Genomic DNA, 6,000 nt, shown 5'->3' with positions numbered 1-6,000 from the left:
TTCAATAGTACCTATGTTCGTGAAGCGTCAAGTACAATATAAAATGGAATGCAAAAAGGTCCTTAAAATTCCGCGTGGACGATCCACGTCGGACGCGAGAAAAACAGCCGCCGGGCCCTCACGGGGTCACGGTGTACACTAAGAACTCATAAAATTTGATTTATTTCTTAAATTCTTTTTATTATATAACTTATTAAAGATTTTTTGATCATTTCACAACAAATAAATTTGACGAAAAAATATGAGATCGTTGTGAGGCAGGGGTACAAGTTGCAATTGTAATCGGTTATGGTTTCCATTTTGAATCGGAATTTCAAATGCCTCGAGAGTTCGGCGGAAGGTGGCGATCGGAAGTGTGTTTACACTAGGTTCTCTTTGTCTACTCTGCCATATACGGATATCGAAGGTACATTTTTTTCAATATTATATCTGAACAGGATTTGAGTGTAAAATCATAGCGGTCAGTCAGAGTTTGTTCAGAATATTTAAAAAATACCATTAACCATTCCATATTTAATTTAACTTTAATAAAAAAGAGACAAACTATTTTTCAATTATAATTTAAATATACATTAAAACTTTAACGAAAAAGATAGATTCGTTTTTAATACCTCCCGTACTAACATAACAAAGCTGAAACGCTTCGGTACCCGTCGACCGCCAGTCAGTCCGCGACCCCTCAGACATACGGACTCTTGTATTGCATACATCTAATAGTATAAAAATATATCGTAAAACTATTTTACTATGTGATTTTTGAAAATTATTAATAAAATAAAATAATTAGTGTAAAAGTTATGTGAATTTTGTGTTAAGTTTTGATAAATTTTTGTGTGGATTATTGTTGTGTATTTCTAATGTAGTGTTCTTGGAGGTTTTAGAGGATTTTTCTTGTACAAGTGAGTTAGTATTTAGTTTTATTTCTAAAATATTATGGTTTTTTATTTCGTTTTGTAAGTAATAATATTTAAAGTGTGCATTTAATTTTTCTTTTCTTCGTTTTGTTGAACTTTTGTATTTGAATAAGTACTTATTAATTAACATAAACAAAATATTTATTTAAAATAAAATAGTTAAAATGGAAAACTTCAAAATTAGTTAATTCATATAAATATGCAAGAAAAGAAGAAAAGCTTATTAAGATTTCAGATTCACGCTGTATCCCGCACACAACAGGGTAGGCAGAGGGAACCTAGTGTTCACACACTCCGTTCCCAACTTTTGCCGAATTTTTGGAGGCATTGCGTGTTGAGTAGAACACAACGCCTCGGCACCAGTACGAAGTTGCGAGCTGCGACGAGATGTAACTAAAGGGAAAATTACTTTAATCAATAATAGATTGTTTATTTACAACTAGCTGCCCTCGCTGGGCTCCACACGGTATTTACTATACGAATATTTATTTGTTATTACTTAAGAGTATTTAGGAAAATTTGGTTCATAATTTTAGTATGGTTATCTATAGTATTATACAATTATTAAATCGTAATTTAAATCTTTTGAAACTATTTGATTTTGCTCGTTAAAATATCGTATTTAATAGAAAATCTATGTAGGAGGTAAGCGTCGACGAAAAACGTGGTTCTCCAAAATCAAAATGACGAAACGAGTAGGTTAATTAATACATACTATATATGTTAAAAAACCTCAGTAATGTTAAAATTATGTTTACTATTAATAACATTTACATAATTATAACAACATGATGGGAATTGGAATCGGAGCGAGGGAAAGTGCCGGTGAGTTTGCAACTGGACACGACCAAGTACAGTATGGTCGATGAGTTGTGGCCACTGTGGTTGTAGATGCTTGCGCAAATTTTATTTCAGGACTTTTCTTACTATTGATTATTTTCTTCTCGAGTGACCAATGCGCAAAAGGTTAGAAATTCTAACTTCAGGACGACCACGACTCGCCGACAGTACTGTACCTTACTACGAAGTGCCGAAGCTAGGCGAGTGAGTGCAAGTCAGATGAACGTTATCATTTTTTGTTCATCAATTACATGTTTTCTCCGTCTAAGCTGGTCACGACGCGCGTGTACGGTGTTATTGAAAATTGTATACAATCGTTAGGTCTAATAATTACCTTGTTCTAGGTATAGTATAGGCTGAATGGGTATAATTATTGAATACTAGCGACCCTATTGCGGCTTCGCCCGCTTTTACTACTGGATTATTCATATAATGTATGTTTGCAAAGCACTTAAGATAATGTGAAAATTAATTAAACCCTAATGCAACCCGCATTTTCGTAGTTTCAATAAGGATTTTCCAATTGTTTTAAACAGCAAGGATTTTTTAGTAGGTACCGTAATTTTAAATCTGTGCTACTAATCTTTTCAAGTACTTATTAAAATATATTTAAATTACTATTTTTAGATAGTTAAATGACATTAAATAATACATTCAACTCGAATTATTCAATACGTGCAAACGCATCTAAATCTTCGTTGCTATAAAGGCAGGCGGGTTTTTTTTTTCGAGCTTGTGGTTAATGCTGAAGAGGGTATTCTGTCCCTGATGAAAAGCAAGCACTACGTGGCTGCCTGTGACGAAAATTAAATAGAATGCATCGGCCGGGAATTGAACCCGGGCTGCCCGCATGGCAGGCGAGCATTCTACCACTGAACCACCGATGCGTGTAAGGCAGGCGGGCGCGGCGGACTCGCTTGTATAAGCATAACGTCGCGAGGCGCGTTTCGCAGCAAAGATTTTTTGATATTGTAACAACTTCTAAAGTACTTATGAAAATGAAAAACAGAAAAGACAGTTTTGATCTACATTAAATGGCCAACGTAACTAATATACTTATTTATATGCTGAGAGTAAGGGATAAGTGAAACTTGACTCGATACAGCTGATGTGTGAACGGCGTGATGTGTCAATAATTAAATTCGTTTTTGTCTAAAACTATTCGCAATTTCGAAATAGTTTAAAAAGCAAATTTTATCTTCGTTTAACGTAGAAATTTAATAAAGTATTTTAAAGGATAAGGATTAATACCATTATGGAAAAACATCCCTCACATAAAAAAATATATTGAAATTACTATTTTTAGACAGAAATATGATCACTACACGTTATTCTTAAAAGATACGAATATGCCACCGCGGACTTTTTTGTAGATCTTATTAAGGGGAACAATACTCCAGTACATTTTTTTCATGTAGTACTTACCATTAAAGCAGCGCATGCGCCAAAGTGTCTCAGCGGGTAGGACTTTATACACATTTATCGTATTTATGTTAATTTACATAAGAATGTACAAATAATAAACTATATATAAACCTTCCCTGAGAAATACTCGACCTAATGGTGAAAACTGCATCTAAATCCGTTGGGTGGTTTAGAAGAAGAAGAGTTATCTGACACAAAAAGCGACTTTGTTTTATAAGATATAGGATAGTGGTTTAAAAATGTTTTTATGGTTATATACGACTATTTACGTTAGAAAATATTTAACTTTTTTGCTTTTACTTTAGGCTGTATTCCGCATATAGTAGAGCATTTCCCACCCACCGAACAATTTTGTGTCTGACAGTAAACACATCGGTTTTGGGTTCGATTTCCACTGGGGCAAATAAATCATTTTTATTTCCGGCGAAGCGCGAAGTTGAATTTCGCAACACGCAATGTTTCGACAATTGGGCAGGTCGTCGGAGACAGAGCCTCTTAACATTAGGTTCCCCCTAATTACCCTGCGATATGCGTGAAACAGCGGGAAATTAAAAAAAGAAACAAATAAACGATCAAAGTAAAAAGTTTAATCGTCATACACAGTCTGCGGTCCAAGCGTATAAAGATATCACATTCCATAGAGAGCGCACGGGGAAAGCAATAGCGCGGCCCACTTCCCAGAGGGATTACAGCGTTAAATGGAATATACTATACTATACTACTAAACACCTCTTAATATTGACATATGCTTGATATTAATTATTCCAGTGGATTAGTGGTTAAGATGAGCACGTGGCTAGTAACAAGTTCATAATTATTTGAAATCAACATTTTAATTGTTTGAGCTGCAACGGCTGCAATACTATATCTTGGAAGTCGTTTTGGCGCAGTGGCACTAGCGTGTGACTGTAAACACGATGGTTGTTAGTTCAATTCTCACAAGGGGGAATGAAATATTGAATTTTTTTTATCGCATTGGTAACCACGCAATGCCTTACAAATTTGTATTTGGAACGTGAGGAACGGAAGTGTCGTAATGAGAACGGAGTGTCTTAACACTGTACTCCCAGGTTCTCTATGCGTACCCTTCTCTATGCGGGATACAGCGAGAAGGTAAAAAAATATCGGCAAAGAGGTCATAATAAATAACATCCTGTTAATTGAGTCGATGCACCTCACAGCCCACTATAATTGAGTGATAAACTACTATAAGTTATTTTTCTTAGTCCACGCGGGTGACACAGCAGGTTAAGCTAAGTTACTTTATAAAAATCTTTATATGCTTTAATATATAACTGGATATTAACTAAGTTATTATTTCCTTTGTACATAATAGAAGTAACTGTTATAACAATACAAGGAAAACATGGAAAAACAAACACAATAAGAGACAAATGATATTTCTTGCAATTGGGTCCCACGGGTGGCGCCACAATGTCATTACAGTTAAAGTCAATAATATTTTGAAATATCTTCTGACATTTTTGATATCTTAACTTATTTTGATTTATCTATATATATAAAATCGAAAGGTCACTCACTCATCACGAAATCTTAGAAACTACATGTGCTAGGGATCTCAAATTTTGCATAGGAGTTTCTTATAGGACGTAGGTGCTCGCTAAGACGGGAATTTGCAATATTCGACTTCTAAAGGGTTGTTTTTGGGGTTGAAAGTTTTTATGAAACTTCGTTACTACAAATGCTAGGAGTCTTAAATTGCATGGACACCACTAATAAGACGTAGGTACTCATGGAAACAGAAATTAATAATAACGTAGTTCACGCAGGCGAAGCCACGGGCGGGCCGCTAGTTTAACAATAAACGTGACAGTTGTAGGTTCGATTACCACTTTGGGGGATGAGTTGTAACTCTACTTATATTTTTTCTCCTGATTAGGATTTACACCCACATCTATCGTCTACCTACAATATAAATTAATAGTTCAGCTGCGGCATAATTTAAATAAAAGTCTCATTTAATTATATTTAATGTGAAAAAAGATAAAATAACGTTTTTTTTCTTAACAAAGGCCAGCTGTTTCAATATCCTTATGTTGTTGCAGCAAATTAAAGTTATAGGTTGACCACCTGACAGCATTTTCGGTTATTGTATGAAAGATATTATTGTATGGTATAGCTTGCGGCGTTGAGTTTCGTCAGACAAGGATTATTTCTAATTCTGGCAAAAAGAGAAGATAAATTGTCTTTATGAATGTTTGGCAGAACTTAACTCTGCGCTTTGTTTTCTTACCAGAGTGAGAAAACAAAATCATTCACCCGAGTGGGAATCGAACCCGCAACCGTCGCGTTTGCAGGCAGACGCTGTGCCTCTGCGCAATTACGGCCTCTTCGTTTTACACTAATTATTAATTTTTTTGTGTCGCCTGGCTTTCATTCTATATTTTATAATAGCTGTAATTATATCATTTTATTTTACTGTTCAGCCATCTATCATCATGTCAATAAATGAGGATATCTTTTTTAATTAATTATATATATATTAAGGTATTTTTATAAGTAAACAATTGTAATAATAAAAACTAAAACGCTATATTATTTTATAATTATCTATTATAAAATATTATATAAATAATTATACTAAATTTAACTTAGGAATTACGTTAAAAGAATAAAAATAAATAAAATCTTTGTATAAAAACTTTTCTATAATATAAAGTTGAATAATATTTTAATTGTTAAATTTTATTTATTTCATAATTGATAAAAAGATAAGACAGTTATAATAATGATAAGATTGTTTTTTTGGTGGGCATTGTGGATTATACTTATTTCTCTCCTCTGGTAGCACAAAGCGCGG

The 6,000-nt window shown here is 33.9% G+C and overlaps 1 protein-coding gene across 2 annotated transcripts in view; it reads left to right on the top strand.

The window, feature by feature from the left end:
• The first annotated feature begins 673 nt into the window (after window positions 1-673).
• Window positions 674-6,000, top strand: part of sprt (PDZ domain-containing protein sprite) — a 56,116-nt gene continuing 50,789 nt past the window's right edge. The window contains exon 1 of one of the 2 annotated variants that reach the window (XM_085205066.1): window positions 674-899. The gene's annotated coding sequence lies outside the window, so the exon portion shown is untranslated. Of the gene's footprint in view, window positions 904-6,000 lie in introns of both variants that reach the window. The other variant, XM_085205067.1, reaches the window with a different exon arrangement.

The sequence above is a fragment of the Heliconius melpomene genome, chromosome 20, assembly GCF_056956725.1.
Source record: "Heliconius melpomene rosina isolate 202511_hmr_F chromosome 20, ASM5695672v1, whole genome shotgun sequence".
In the NCBI taxonomy this organism is placed as follows: domain Eukaryota; kingdom Metazoa; phylum Arthropoda; class Insecta; order Lepidoptera; family Nymphalidae; genus Heliconius; species Heliconius melpomene.
This window is presented reverse-complemented; position numbering and strand designations above follow the sequence as displayed.